The sequence below is a fragment of the Cervus canadensis genome, chromosome 30 (assembly GCF_019320065.1).
Source record: "Cervus canadensis isolate Bull #8, Minnesota chromosome 30, ASM1932006v1, whole genome shotgun sequence".
Classification (NCBI taxonomy): Eukaryota; Metazoa; Chordata; class Mammalia; order Artiodactyla; family Cervidae; genus Cervus; species Cervus canadensis.
In genome coordinates, this window is record NC_057415.1 from 42145349 (window position 1) to 42162614 (window position 17266).

Consider the following 17266-nt stretch of genomic DNA (forward strand, 5'->3'; position numbering starts at 1 on the left):
ACTTTATTTTGGGGGGCTCCAAAATCACTGCAGATGGTGACTGCAGCCATGAAATTAAAAGGCTCTTGCTCCTTGGAAGAAAAGTTATGACCAACCTAGATAGCATATTAAAAAGCAGAGACATTACTTTGCCAACAAAAAAACACAAAGTCCATCTAGTCGAAGCTGTGGTTTTTCCAGTAGTCATGTATGGATGGGAGAGTTGGACTATAAAGCTGAGCACCAAAGAACTGATGCTTTTGAACTGTGGTGTTGGAGAAGACTTTTGAGAGTCCCTTGGACAGCGAGGAGATCCAACCAGTCCATCCTAAAGGAAAGCAGTCCTGAATATTCATTGGAAGGACTGGTCCTGAAGGTGAAACTCCAATACTTTGGCCACCTGATACGAAGAACTGATTCATTTGAATCAGTTGAAAAGAATTCATTTGAAAAGACCCTGATACTGGTAAAGATTGAAGGTGGGAGGAGAAGGGGACGACAGAGGATGAGGTGGTTGGATGGCATCACCAGCTCAATGGAGAGGAGTTTGAGTAAACTCCAGGAGTTAGTGATGGACAGGGAGGCCTGGCGTGCTGCAGTCCATGGGGTCACAATGAGTCATACATTCCTGAGCAACTGAACTGAACTGAACTGTGGATTTATGTATTTATGTAATATGTAATATTTGTTTAATATATAGTTCATACTTTATAACTGCACTATATATATATATATATACAGATAAACATTTGTATATATATATACACAGATATATATATACAGATACACTATATATACAGATGAACAAATTGTTATATAGCAAATCATTTTCTTCAACCTAAAAGTTAATTTTTCTCTTCTGATTTTGAAAGAGTTTAAAAGAGCTCATAGACCCCCTAAAAGTATGGTGGACCCTAGTCACTGTGTCTCCTGTACCTGATGGGTAAGAGGGCCCTGCCTCAGTCCACCAAAGTGAAGTGCAAGCTTGCTTTGGGCATTCAAAACCTTTCGTAAGCTAGTTCTGTTGTGGGCAAGCGAGATTTCATTGGAAAAAAAAAAATGTACTGGAATTTATAAGTATCTTTTTTTTTCATAGAAAGACTTGAGAGTGAATCTCTGCTCCACAACTCACTAATGATGTCTTTGGCATGTCACTTGAGTTCTCAGGTCTTCAGTCTCCTCAAAACTAATAATAATAATAATATATATATATAAAACATGAGTCTTTGTGAAAATTAAATGAGATAATATATGCAAAATGCTTTGCATATGATAATTTGATACATGGGGTTGGTATTGCATGATGGGGCTTCCTGGTGGCTCAGATAGTAAAGAATCTGCCTGTGATGCCAGAGATCACTGTGTCAGGAAGATCCCCTGAAGAAGGGAATGGCTACCCACTCCAGTATTCTTGCCTAGAGAATTCCATGGACAGAAGAGCTTGGCAGGCTACTATCCATGAGGTCGCAAAGAATTGGACATGACTGAGCCACTTTTTTGGAGAAGGCAATGGCAACCCACTCCAGTACTCTTGCCTGGAAACTCCCATGGATGGAGGAGCCTGGTAGGCTGCAGTCCATGGGGTCGCTAAGAGTCGGACACGGCTGAGCGACTTCACTTTCCCTTTTCCCTTTCATGCATTGGAGAAGGAAATGGCAACCCACTTCAGTGTTCTTGCCTGGAGAATCCCAGGGAAGGGGGAGCCTGGTGGGCTGCCGTCTCTGGGGTCACACAGAGTTGGACACGACTGGAGCGACTTAGCAGCAGCAGAGCCACTTTATATTTCACTATACTTGATAATCTAATATAAAGCAATACTGACATCCATTCCAGCCCTGTAGGTCTATGCTTCTATTCCTATATTCTTTATTTCCAATAAATATAGTTTGTTTGTGGTCACAGCTTAACATCTCTGAAATCAAATTTGCCTGTACCAAATAAAGGAGAATGCTGTGAACCAATTGATACTTCCTGTCCAGCTACTAACTTGTGTCTGGCTAGTAAGTTTCTATATACACAGTTGTCATCTGAACTGAAACTGCTAATGCTTATTGAGGGCTTCTCTGGTGACTCAGTGCTAGAAAATCCACCTGCCAATGCAGGAGACTGGGGTTTGATCCCTGGATCAGGAAGATCCGCTGGAGAAAGAAATGGCAACCCACTTCAGTATTCCTGCCTGGGAAATTCCATGGACAGAGGAGCCTGGCAGGCATGGGGGTCACAAAAGAGTCTGACACAACTTGGCAAATAAACAACCACCACCATACTTGTTGAATACTTACTGTGTTCCAGAAACTGTCCTAAGAATCACACATATTTTCCTATTTGTTACTTACAACATCCTCATGAAGTCAGTGTTCTATTCACCCCATTTTACAAATGAGAAAATTGAGTGTCATACAGGTCTAAAGTCATATAAGTAAAAATCGGTACTGGGATTTGAACTCCAGCATGCATGACTTCAGATCTCCCATCCTAAGCACTGCTTTGTACTTCATTGTTTATTTGCACCTGTAGCAGCTTAAATGTAGATCCCTAAGGTTAAGTTTGTGTCAAGACCATTACACTTTGATGCTGCATTGAAGAGAAACATTGTTGTGAATCCAGAATGCCTATCATGTGCTAAGCAATGCAGTTGAACACAGTAGAAATTGTCAATTCTTGTAATAATTCACAGAGTTTCCAAAGTAGGAAGAGGCTGTGTTTCACTAATTGCAGCATAATTAAGATGCAATGTCCCTTGGATGACAAACATTGGTCACTGTTTCTGTTAACTTTTTCTTTAAAAAACAAAACAAAACTGTTTGTATGAAAAGCATATGCACAAAATATCAGCACTGTTTGTGAAAGACTAGAGACCATCCCTAGGGAACTGTTATAAATTTTAGTGCGTCCATGTTGTGGAATATATGAAGCAATAGAAAAGAAAGAGGCACTCATACATGTGCTGACATGGAACAATCTCTAGGAAATACTTCAAGTGAAAAAAACAAGATATGGAAAAGTAAATAGCATGCCAAAGTGTATTAAATTATAAAAGGAGAGGAAAACAGACATATGTTCTTGTGTAACTGACATGGAGAGAGCTTTTTCCTGTTGTCCTGAAACTGCTGCTGAAACCCAAAGCTGAACTGAGAAGGCCCCAAGGAGCCCACATTCTACATTTAAAGAGCTGCCAGTGGCTGGAACCAGCTGTCTTCCAGCAGGGCTTTGAAGAGCCATTACTCTACCAGCCCTTCATCAATCCTGATTCTACTTCTCCCCACCTATTCCCCATTCCCACCCATCTCCCCACAGACAAAATATTCCCACTGGTCAGTGGGAAGAGGGATGGAGAGATGGGAGGAAAGCCAGGCTTAAAGACTAATACGGTTTTCTGAAAAGAGACCCATCTCTTCCCTCTCCCTCCATGGGAAGGGGTGGACAGGAGGAGTTGTAGTTTCTTAGATGCAAGAGAGAAGGGCTCAAGAGAATCATTAGTGAAGAGTGGGCATGACTTCAGGAGGAGGAGCAGGCTGGCAGCCCCCAGATGTCCGTTACTTACTAATCTGCTCTGCCCATTGCTTCCTAAGCAAAGGAAAATGCAAATGGAGAGAGGCCCTGTGGAAGGGGACTCTGGATGACATGGTGGAGGGCTCCGGGTGGAAGAAGCTGAACCTGGGATCACCGTGCTCACACACCCCTTAACTTCCCCATCTTAGACTGAATAACACAAGCTGGCAGTCAGCTGGAGGATATAGCCAATGTTTGAGGCTCACTCAGTCCTAGAGGAGATGCCTAGGAGCACTCCAGGGACTGATTCTTTGTCATATCTACATGTTCTTGTTTCATTGATACAGGTACTGATTCTTTGTCATATCTGCATGTTCTTGTTTCATTTATACCTGTATAACTTCTTTTGTAAAAATAGATGTTATTCTAGTCTTTATCTTTTTCCAGAGCCTAAACATTTGAGTTCACTTTCAGATCTATTTGTTGTTTAGTTAAACCAAATTGATTCATCTCCTTGTTGGTTTTATAGGCTTAATTTTATTTGTTAATTTTCTACATATGTTTTAGAATTTTGATGCATAGACTTATCCTGGATTGTACATTCTTTTTCCCCTCTCTCTCTCTCTTTGCTCACCCCATTTTTATGTAGTGGTTTTGGAGTTGCCATCAATCCAGAACCAAATATTAAAATACTGATGTCCCAGTCCCTGAGGTAATATTGAAGATACAGGAGAAACAATACAATTTGTGCTCTAATGTCTATTACCATGTGTTACCTAATTTAAAAAAAGCAAATATACATTCAAATGTAGTTGATTAATTTCCAGTGATACATAATTCAATTGAATAAAGATGAATAATTTAAAAATGCTAGTTTAATCAAAAAAGAAGTGGCAATTTATGTACTGCACTCCAAAATTTGGCAGACTGACCAAGAAATGAAAATTAAGCCCATGGGATTCTTTAGTTTCTGGATATGGAAAATTATTAGATTGAAATTTCTGGTTCAAAAGAAGAAAAGTGATGTACAAATGTAAAGATAAGTATATGCTATATTGAATTGTAAAAGAAATTTTGTGACTATTAAAATATCCACCCCACACCTTAGGGGGGCTTCCCAGGTGGCGTGAGTGGTAAAGAACTTGCCTGCCAATGCAGGTAGACATGAGATTCAGGTTTGATCCCTGGGTTGGGAAGATCCCCTGGAGGAGGGCATGGCAACCCACTCCAGTATTCTTGCCTGGAGAATCCCATGGACAGAGGAGCCTGGCAGGCTACAGTCCATAGGGTTGTACCCCTACAATATAATCCTCTGGAGTCGTAGCATATGAGAGTGTGTTTGCATGCATGCTTAGACGTGTTCAACTTTTTGCAACCCCAACGACTATAGCCTGCCAGGCTCCTCTCTCCCTGGAATTATACTGGCAAGAATACTGGAATGGGTTGTCATTTCCTCCTCCAGGGGATCTTCCCAGCTTAGGGATTGAACCCAAGTCTCCTGTGGCTCCTGCATTGGCAGGCAAGTTCCTTACCACTGAGCTACCTGGGTAGCCCCTTATGAGGGTGTAACAACAAAAATCATGTGAGATGAAAGATGTACTTGAAAATAGCTTAGGAGAGCTGTCTACGGAAAACAGGTTTATTGCCTCTAGATTTTCCTCCGGTATTTGGTCTGATAGCCTTCTCTTTGGTTGACCACCAGAAGTGGGTGGTTTGGATTTAGAGGCCATGTTCCATGAAATAACATGCATCTTTGAATGTTACAATCACACTCAGTACGGCAAAACGAGCACATCATGAAATCCACATGAAAACTTAGATCCGGTAAGAAAATGGCAGATTCAGGTCTTTGATCACACGCTTTCTCCAAAGCATACACGTATTTAGAAAAAGGGACGGCAGAGTGGTACCTGAATTTTCTTTATTGCTTTGTTGACCTTGCACATTTAGTTGGAGATAATATAAGTGGAGAACATTGGTGAGGTGACATAACTGGACTGAAAAAGGTCAACCTTTCCGTGGCACAAATACGGCAGGTGCTGTTAGGAGCTGAGATCTTATCCTCATTGCAAGTCAGTAACTTAGCATCATACAGTTTCATAGGCATGGGCAGAGGATATGAGACTTCTGGGTCACAGACAAAGGACTTTATTATTCACAGCACCATATGCAGCATGAGCATCAGTTCCTGAATGTCAGGAACCCTGAACTTAGGGAAATCAAATCTTCTGTAGTGGGGAGCAAGCCTTTCTGTCCTTTGCTCTGGAGGGAAGTCCTCTAGCTTCGAAGACCATTTGCTCTCCAGCCATCCATGTAAAGATAGTCTGGGACCAACGAGAATCAGTGCCTCTGCTCACAAGATGTGCAGAAACAGAAGAGACCCACGGCGGGATAAGATTTTATTATGTTCATAGCACTATATTTGGTGGGAGGGGACAGTGAGTAAATGGTTTGCTGGGGAGGAAAGAAAATGGTTTGGGGAGTCACACTGACCCTAGCTCCATTTCTAGCATAACTTAAAATAATTTATGTACTTCTTTATTTTGGCCTGCACTGAGTCCGTTGCTATGCACAGGCCTTCTGTAGATGCAACAAGCGGGGAATACCCTCTCAATCGCGGTGTGCGGGCTCCTCATCGCGGCGGCTTCTCTTGCTGCAGAGCACGGTCTCCAGGGCATGTGGGCGCAGTAGTTGGGGTGCGTGGCCTGAGTTGCCCCTTGTCATATGGAATCCTCCCAGACTAAGGACTGAGCCTGTGTCCCCTGCGTTGGCAGGTGGATCCTTAACCAGGGGACCACAAGGGAAGTCCTAGCATAGCTCTTTATAAGCTAAATGACCTTAGGCAAAGTACTTCACTTCTCTGAACCTCGATGGCATAATGGGATAATAGATCTTCCCCCATATAATTGTGGTTTAAATCAACTAGGAAAAGGTAACAGAAAGAATTAGTCACAGTATCTGGAATATTCTAAGCATTCAACAAGTGCCCGATCCTTCTTTCTTTCCCGCATTCACTGATTTCCTCAGATATGTGGATCAGATGCAGCTGGACCTCTGCAAGAGCCTTAAATCCCTCCCCCTAATTGAGAAGGAAAATTTTGGGTCCCTTCTTGACTTAATTAAGATACATGGGTTCAGATGTTGTACCTATGAGACCCCAAAATGATAATGGATTTCACAAGTGAGAAGTTTAAGTCCTCTGTCACAGAGACGTTTGTACGGGTACAAGGGCTACTATGGCAACTTGCTCATGACAATCTTTAAGCTCTTCCTTGATGGTTGCACTGCCAATCAAATATATAGCTTTCATCTCATGGTTCAAAACACTTATTCCAGCTGCCAAATCCTGTCTCGTTCCAGCCGGCAGAAGGCAGAACAGGAAGTGGGTGGCACAGACCCTCCCTTCCATATGATCCAGAAGTCGTGCTTATCACCTCTGCTCACATCTCATTAGCGAGTCAGGTGGCCACACCTCACTGTGAGGGAGGCTGGGAAACTTAGTCTTTATTCTTCGGAGGGTTGTTAAAAATAGAGGAAGGAAAGCGTGATCTTAAGAAACAGCTGGCCATCTCTTCCACACCACCCTTCTTTGCTCAGGAGAGGGCAGGCCTGAGAGCTGGGTTTACACCCTGAAGTCACCGATGCCAACACTGGAGCTGGCAGTAGGTCATGAAACGTTCCCATCAGTGTGATTCCCTCAGGGAGACTCAGTGAACAGCATCCCATTTGCCTTGCTCAAGTTCTGAAAAAGTTGAGCAATAAAATTAAAAGAAGCAGAGGGAGGCCAAAAGATCACCTTGATCACTGACATAAGGTTGGAGAAGCCACTTTTAGATTGGTAGCCAATAGTGAATCCCAAAGGCTGTAAAGACCGGGGCCAGCTACCTGCTGCTGGGCTGGGGGGAACTCTAGAGCAGTCCCCTCCCAGTAAGAAGCATGACCAAGTGTTCCCAAGTTTACCAAACAGATCAACCCCTCATCTACTCAGGGATGGATAAAGTAAGGAGCGGAGTCAGGAACATGCTTAGAAAAACAAACAAATGAAACCCTTCCTCGCTGAAACCAGGGCTAGAGAAAAGGGATTCTGCTCTTCCAGCCACGGTGAGCAAAGACTGAGGCTTAGAACTAGCCTGTCCAACTCTTTGCGACCCCATGGACTATACAGTCCCTGGAATTCTCCAGGCCAGAATATTGGAGTGGGTAGCCGTTCCCTTCTCCAGGGGATATTCCCAACCCAGGGATCAAACCCAGGTCTCCTGCATTGCAGGTGATTCTTTACCAGCTGAGCCACAAGGGAAGCTCAAGAATACTGGAGTGGGTAGCTTATCCCTTCTCCAGTGGCTCTTCCCAACCCAGGAATCAAACCGGGGTCTCCTGTATTGCAGGCGGATTCTTTACCAACTGAGCTATCAGGGAAGCTAGAAATAGCTTAGATGAGACAAATATAATAGAGTCTGCAAATAAAAGGAGACCCAAATGACAAGTTGGAAACTATCCCACATTGTAATTGGATTTGAGTCCCAGCCTTACTTCTTACTGGCTGTGTGTCTTCAGACAGCTTCCTTAAAGTCTCTCAGTCTTCATTTCCTTGCCTCTAACATGAGGCATTAGATCCTATCTAGCAGTATCTAATTCCTAGGATCTAGGATCTAATTCAAGGAAATGGCAACCCACTCCAGTACTCTTGCCTAGAGAATCCCGTGGACAGAGGAGCCTGGTGGGCTGCTGTCCATAGGGTCGCACAGAGTCGGACACAACTGAAGTGGCTTAGCATGCATGCATGCATTGGAGAAGGAAATGGCAACCCACTCCAGTACTCTTGCCTGGAGAATCCCAGGGACGGAGGGGCCTGGTGGGCTGCCGCCTATGGGGTCACACCGAGTTGGACACGACTGAAGCGGCTTAGCAGCAGCAGCAGGATCTAATTCCTCAGGTAGTTGTGAAGAGAAAACGAGATTAAAGCATGAAAAGTTCTTCAAGAGTGCCTGATCGTCAGCAAGCCCTCAGGAAACGTAGCTGCAATCATTATTTCTGAGAGTCAATCAGCAACTCCCGAAGCAGTTCCTCCATCTAAATTGGGGGGGGAAACCTGTATCTGCTATCATGGAATGCAATAGAGATCCGAAATTTTCTGCAGGAGAATAAAAATTATTAGAGAGAGAGGGGAGAGGAGAAGAATAGGAAACAGGCTCCTGCAGGTATAGCTTGTTTGAAAAACTGCGTGAAAAAAGAGTCCAGGGCAAACTTGGCTAGGTCTGCGCTTCCTATACCCACTGTGTCACACACACACACACACACCACACATACCACACACACCACACACACCAGACACCACACACACACCACACACCACACACACCACACACACATACAACACACACACCACACACACCACACACACCAGACACCACACACACACCACACACCACACACACCACACACACATACAACACACACACCACACACACCACACACACCAGACACCACACACACACCACACACCACACACACCACACACACATACAACACACACACCACACACACCACACACACCAGACACCACACACACACCACACACCACACACACCACACACACATACAACACACACACCACACACACCACACACCACAAATATACACACACCACACACACACCACACACCACACACACACTACACACACACCACACACATCATACACATGCCACACACACACACCACACACCATACACACACCACACACCACACACACACCACACACACACACCACACAGACACACATCACACACACCATACACACACCACACACACACCACACTTACCATACATACCACACACCACACACTACACAGACACACACCACACACACGCCACACATCACACACACCACACACGCCACACGCCACACACCACACCACATACACCACACACACCACACACCACACCACACACACCACACACTGCACACACCACACACACACCACACACCACACACACACCATACACACACAGAACACACACATACCACACACCACAAATATACACACACCACACACACCACACACCACACACACTACACACATACCACACACACACCATACACACACGCCACACACACCACACACACACACCACACACACCCACACACCACACACACACACACCACACACACACACACACACCACACACACAGACACACACACACCACACACACACACACCACACACACACACCACACACCACACACACCCACACACCACACACACACCCCACACACACACACACACACACACACACGCATACAGAACCATAGGCCAGCCAGTACTCATCCAGGGTCTGACATCACTATTCCCAGGAGAGGCTATTGCCTTTATAGATGTATTAGTTAGGGCAAACTAGGTTTTGCTGTGTAACAAATGACCCCCCAATCTCAGCGGTGTACAGCCACAAAGGTCTGTTTCAGGCTTACCCTCTGTCCATGATGGGTCCTGTTCATGTTATCTTTACTCCAGGACCCAGACTGAGGAAATTCTCACTCTCTTCCTCTGGAACACTGCCAGATTTCATAGCAGAAGGAAAAGAGACATGGTGAACAATGTGCTGGATCTTCGAGCTTCTGTTCCAAAGCGATGTACATCACTTCTCATGTTTCATTGGCCAGAGCAAGTCTTATGGCCTCGTGATGACAGGTTTGGGGCACATAATTCTCCTCCAGGGAGGTTACCTAGGTGAGGAGTAATCCAGTCTGCCACAGAGGACTACCTCCCTATCCAACCACACTCAAGCGCCCGAGGGGTAGACAGCGACTAAGTGTTGCTGATCGGCTGATCCTGGGCCTTCTCCGAGCCTCAGTTTCATCCTCTGTGAGATGGAGACAGCAATACGTGTCCTGTAAACCTCACAGAAAAGGGGTAAGAATTCAAATGAGATCACAGATATGAGCGTGCTTTGTAAAGTCCTGCCCTTTAGAGTAGAGTCCTGCCCTTCCATAAAGCGGTTTTATTGCTAGTATGAGTCTAATAGGACAGATATTAGTGCCTCTTAAAAATCAACTGCATAAAGGAGCCTCTGACATCTCTGAGGTCCTCTTACTGAGACAGCTGTGAGACCCACTCAGAAGAGGCTGCCAGGTGACCACATATCACGGATAACTGAGCACTCACCCATCAGGGATTCGCTCAGCAGTAACTGAGGTTCAGACTTGGGCTCCTGTCTCCTTCCGACTGCTGCAGCGCCTCAGAGCTTCCTTCCTATTTTTCTGTTCAGGGCCTTAAAAGGAAAGATCAGTGGATGCCTTTCTAACCGAGCCCCTGGTATGCACAAGAGAAAATATAGAGATCCAAGTTGTTAACTGACTTGCCCAGCTCAACAGGTGTGTTGAGAGCTGGGACTAGAAGCCAGACTTGGGATTCCTAATCCACAGCTTTTGCAAGACTTAGATTCCAGCAGCACAGCCTATTAGCTCTGAGATGTGGGTGGGCACCTTCATCTCTCTGGGCCTCAGTTTCCTCATCTGTCAAATAGGTCTGGTGGCCCTAGCTTTATTGAATTGTTGTGCAGGTTACACATGCATATAAAATCCCTCTTCCCCAAAACCCTCAACCCCACCCCGCATTTCCACCCCTCTATCCCCCTTCCAGGTATCAGTTCCCGAGAGAGGCCCCTGCAGCCTCCAAGGCTGACTCTGGGCACAGCTCCTGGCTTCACTGCAGGTACCGGGATCCCCACCCTCCTGGTGCCTCAGTACAGAGGAAGATTTAGTTATTTTTGAATTCCCAGGGTATCTGTGAAACAAATGAAACTTTTGAGAGCAGACAGACATTTTGTTATTCTTAAAAGTCTACATTATTCTTAAAAGTCTCTCTCTCTCTTCTTGGGTTTTGCCAAAGATCCTTTCCCCCTCCAGATGTTGGAAAAAGAGCTAAGGAGAAAAGGGAATACGAAGGAGGAAGAAGTCTTTCCCGCCTGTATATTTGCTCTGGGTTTTACAGGTTTAATGTCTGGCCTTTCACTCTGAGAGCAAAGGAGGAAAGGTGCTATTTCTGTTGGGTTCACTGCTTTATGCCGGATACAAGTATGTACAAGTTGTGGAAACAAAAAGTAACTTGTTTCATCAATAGCTGAACACAGGGCAGCTCTCAGTGGCTCATGCCTTCAATAAGTCTCCATCTTAGAACAAGAACCCGGGCCACTGGTTTGCAAAAACCACTGGGAAAACCACTTCCTGCTTCCCCCAGTGCCGACTTCTATTCTGGTATCAAAAGGAAGGAGCTGGCAAAGCAGCGCATTTCGGACCTGGTCCACCAGAGGGCGTCACGGGCCCGCGCCCGTCCAGCTCCCTGCTCGGAGCTCCGGCCTTCGGTGCCTCCCGGGTCGCTCACACACGTCTGACTTGACAGTACTCCTTCCATCTCTTCCTTTTCAGTTCTTCTCTTTTCCTGGCCCACCGGGAAGTGAAGAAGCTTTTGGAGTCGAATGGACTTGGATTAAAATCCTGGCTCTGTCACTTGCTGAGACGCTGGCAGATGAATTAGCATTGTGAGCTGTTGTATTATTAATAATTGCCCAATCCTTCCCAAAGCCAGGGAATCCCTGAATTATAGGGCAAGGAGGGCCCTTCAAATTTGGCCAGCAGAGCCCCCACATTTCACAGATGGGGACCCTGAGGTTCAGGCTACACCAGAGCACAGCTGCCTCCAAAAATAGTTAAGACAGGGGGCTTCCCTGGTGGTCCAGTGGCTAAGACTCCATACTTCCACTGCAGGGAACACTGGTTCGATCCCTGGTTGGGGAACTAAGATCCCACATGCTGTGCATCATAGCCAAAAAAAAAAAAATTACACAAGAGGGTTCATCAATGAATGAATGAATGGATGAATGAAAAGATAAGCCAGCAAGGACTTTGGATCCAGACAAAAACACAAACTTGTGTACCAATCATGTAGCTCCGCCGGTGATGAGCTTGACCAAGCTGCTGACCTCTTGTGCCTCTTGTGCGGCCCTCTTTCCTCACCTCAGTGGGCAAGGGGAGAGAGAATCAGGGATCGTAACAGTTCCTACTTCATCGAGTGTTGTGAGGATTCAGCAAGCTCAGACATAACGGGCTCAGCTAGGTGCCTGGCTGATGTTCTATCTTATTTATAATCCAGGTCTCAGTCATGTAACCTTTCTGAGCCTCCTTGTTCTCACCTCCAGAGTGAGAATTTTACACAGCATTGGGGGGAGGATTAAATGGCACTTATAAAAAAGCCCTCAACATAGGAGCCGGCTCAGGGTAGTGATATAAAATGCAGTTTGTAATAATAGGGACTTCCCTGGTGGTCCAGTGGCTAAGACTCTGCGATCCCAATGCACGGGGCCTGGGTTCAACCCCTGGTGAGGAAACTGGATCCCACATGCTGCAGCTAAGAGTTCACACACCACAGCTGAAGAGCCCGCATCCCGCCACTGAGACTCAGGGCAGCTGATTAATTATTATTATTATTCTCACTTTATTCCCATCCATGAAGTCACGAATAATTGTTTCTAAGAACAAAGCTTTTCACGCACACACACACCCTTGTTGCTGCGTTAGTTGAGACCTCTATTCTCCCCTGGACTGTTGCTGCAGTTTCCACCTTGAGAGGAATGAGGGATGCCAGCTGGCTGGAGACTCACCTCCAGGGGGCACCCTTCCTCAGCTCCAGACAACTGCCAGGAGGACAGAGGTTCCTGGTTGAATCTGTTTCCTGTAGTTGCTGTAACCAAGTACCCCCAAGCTGGCACTTAAAACAACAGAAATGTGTTCTCCCATGGTGTTGGAAGTTAGAAACCTGAAATCAAGGTGTCGCGGGGCCCCGTACCCTCTGAGGTTGGGTCAGATCCTTCCTCGACTCTTCTGGCTTCTGGTGGCCAATCCTTGCTGCTCCTCAGCTGACAGCGGCATCACCCCCATCTCTACCTCCATCACCCGCCACATGGCATTCTCCCTATTGTGTATCTGGATCACTTCTCTTCTTATCAGAAGATCAGTCCTATTTGATTCAAGGCCCATCCTTTTCCAATAAGACTTCATCTTAATTTACATCTTAGTTGCATCTGCAAAGACCCTCTTTCCAAGTAAATTGAAGTCAGGCACCACAAGTTTGCACTTCAACATATCTTGTTGGGGGGATGCAATCAACCAGCAACACTTGTTAAAAGATTGTTCAAAAACTGAAATTTTGTGAGCTCTGCAAGTTTATCAGTATTTATATATAAAGTATGTCAGCATAATTTTCTTTTATTAGTTTCTGTGAAATTAATATATTATAAGCTATAAACAATATCATCTAGATTCAAATCATATCAATAAATTATTAATTATATTATGTACCTAAATTATTTATAATTTCTGAACTGTTAGAACAGTTAATTTTTTTAAATAACTAGACAAGTCAAAGAAAACGTCCCTGTGGACGTGACTGCCTCTGCGCATGCGAAGCTGCTTCAGTCGCGTCTGACTCTTCGCGACCCTATCAAGGCCAGGCAGCTGTACCTGACCACAGACTGCAGCCCGCCAGGCTCCCCCGTCCACGGATTCTCCAGGCAAGAAGACTAGAGTGGGTTGCCATGCCCTCTTCCAGACGATCTTCCCGACCCAGGGATTGACCCCATGTCTCTTATGTCCCCTGCATTGGCAGGTGGGTTTTTTACCACGAGTGCCACCTGGGAAGCCAGAAGGCCCACGGGCCATGCCTTTTCAACCCTGGCCTCGTGGACTTCAGGGTGGTCTTTCTCCTAAGCAGGATGATGCTGTCACTCCCACTGTGATGGCCTACAGCTATCACCCATAGCTTCAGTTACCTCTCCCACGTCCACTGGTGCGGTCTGTGCTCAGGTGTAGCTGCCTGGTCTTAATCTGACCCAAAACAGACCTTCACAACCAGCTTCTGTGTCTCCTCCAAGAACAATCCCATCTCCCCATTCCCCACCCCCCCGCAACCCACCCACCACCCACACCCTCCCCGCCCCTGCTCCCCATTTTCCCCATTGCTCATCACTCAAGGCCCGGCTCAGAGGCCACTTCCTCTATGAAACCTGCCAGGCGTGACACTCTCCCGCCCTAAGTTCCATAGTATCTTGCTTCTGCATTTTGAAGGACTTCTCCCACTTTTCCTGGTATCACAGTGAGGTTGTCCTGTTAACTTCTTCTCCCACTAGGGTAGGAGCTCCCAGAAGTTAAGAACATTGCCTTGGTCATTGTATCCATTTACCAGGCCTGTGACAAAGATTCCTTGCTTGACCAAACTGTAGTCAGCCTTCTGCACCTTCTCCTAGGTGCATCTCTGCACTTCCCTTTAAAATCTACTTTTAGCCAGAACCCTGCTAAGTCAGTTTAACCCAAATCCCTGGCCCTCGATATCTGATCAGGATCCTTATCCTCTACCATCTCTCAAGTGATGTCTGATTATCCTAGCCTGCCTTCAGCAAAAATCCTGTTAGGCTGATCTAGCCAGAATTCCTCTTAGCCTTGATATTTCCTCCCAGTAATTTTCCATCCACTGACCCCACCATGCTCCCTGACTATAAATTCCCACTTGTCCATGCTGCATTTGAGTTTAGCCTAGTCTCTCTCCCACATTGTGAAATCCCAGTGTAATCCCCATACCTGTCATTATGGGCCTGAATAAAGTCTGCCTTGCTGCCTTTAACAAATACCATTGAATTTTTTTTTCTTTAACATCTTCCATAACAAAGATCACAGACTCGGTAGCTTAAACAGCAGAAATTTGTTTTCCTCACAATTCTAGAGACTAGAAGCCTGAAATCAAGAGTCGATTCCTTGTGGATGGATGTCTTCACGTGGTCCTCTGTGTGTGTGTCTGTATCCTAAATTTCCTCTTCCTATAAGGACACCGTTCGGATGAGCGTGCATGTGGGTGCTCAGTCGTGTCCGACTCTTTGCGACCCCATGAACCGTAACCCGCCAGGCTCCTCTGTTCATGGGATTCTTCGGGCAAGAATACTGGCGTGGGTTGCCATTTCCTCCTCCAGGGGATCTTCCTGGCCCAGGGATCGAACCCGCGTCTCTTACATCTCCTCCATTGGCAGGCAGATTCTTTACTGCTGAGCTACCTGGGAAGCCCCGTGTTGGACTATGGCCCACACTAATGACCTTCTTTTAGTTTAATTACCTCTTTAAAGACTCTGTTTCCAAAGATAGCCACTTTCTGAGGTACTGGGGTATAGGACGTCAGCGCAGGAATTTGTGAAGGGGACACAATTCAGGTGGTGGTAAAGAACCCTCCTGCCAGGGCAGGAAACAGTAAGACTCGGGTTCGATCCCTGGGTCGGGAAGGTCCCCTGGAGGAGGGCAACTCACTCCAGTACTCCTGCCTGGAGAATCCCGTGGACGGAGGAGCCTGGTGGGCTACAGTCCACGGGGGCACAAGGAGTCGGACACGACTGAAGTGAGGCAGCGGCAGCAGCACAGTTCAGCCGGTTAACAGTCATCTGCTTAAAATTTTAAAAATCTAAAGAATACAGAAATGTGTAAGTATTATTATCTCAAACAATTACAGGTAAAGCTAAAGTCCTTTCCCTTCCACTTCACCCAGCTGTGAACACGGCTACCCGAGCTGTTTGTAAGCTTTTACAAATACAGGTGCATGTACATAAAGAGTAGCTTTGCTGGTTTTTGTTTTCTTTCATCTAAATAAGGTCACATCTTCTATATTGTTTTGTAAATCTTCATCTTACTATTTTTTTCATGTATATAGCCACCCCACCTCCTGCCCAGACCCAGAGTTTACCTGTGGTGGTTAAGCATATTCAGAAGATTTGTTGAAATACTGGAAGGAATGAAGGCCTGGAGAACGGGTCTGTTCTGCGTTTTCTGGCAATCATCTGATGTTATAGTGTCATTTTCTCATTACTGGAAAGCAGTAATTACAACACTCATCTCCTTAGGTTCATAATACCACATATAACCATCAAGACACCTCAGTGTTTGCAGGACCAGAATGACAGATTCAGATGGCTTAATTTCATTTCAAATGTCTTCTGAAAATTTTTGCCAATAAAATATTTCCCATCAATAAGGTTGAAGTGATCTTTTAAAATGGTTTTTAGTTATCCGTCCATGAAGCAAAGTATATTCCACAAAATTCATTAGGTACTGTCTAGTAAATTAGCTGCCAGGGGGAAAAAAAGAGAGAGAGGGAAATAATTGTTCTTTATCTCCTGGGAGCATATTTTCTGAAGGTTGTGTGAAAGGCATCTCTTTGTAGCAATGATTGGAGTTTACTGATCCTCTCTTGTTGCTTCATGGCAGTACCCCTGGATGGAGTAGGCTGTTTGTTATGTCATGTAGAGGTTACCGTTCACTTTAATGGGCTTTCCTGGTGACTCAGATGATAAAGAATGTTCCTGCATTGCCGGAAACCTGGGTTCAATCCCTGGGTCAGGAAGGGAATGGCTACCCACTCCAGCGTTCTTGCCAGGAGAATCCCATGGACAAAGGAGTCTGGTGAGGTTACAAGGAGTCAGACACAGCTGAGCGACTCACACTTGAATGCTCAACCAGTCCTGTCTGAGCATCTGTCTTGCGTGACCATGGAAGTCCAATATCTTTATTCAGTTTCACTTCCTTGATAATTCTGTGAGTCTGAGGAATGCTTCCATTTTCCACAAATCCAGAAGTTAATTCTGTTGACCACACAGTCTTCTGCTGATTGCTCTCCCCCTCTTCACTAAAGCAAAGACCTAGACTGTTCATTCAGTTCCCCAAAGCAAACCTAATATCTGAAGGTTCAGCTTAACGAATTTTACCAAAG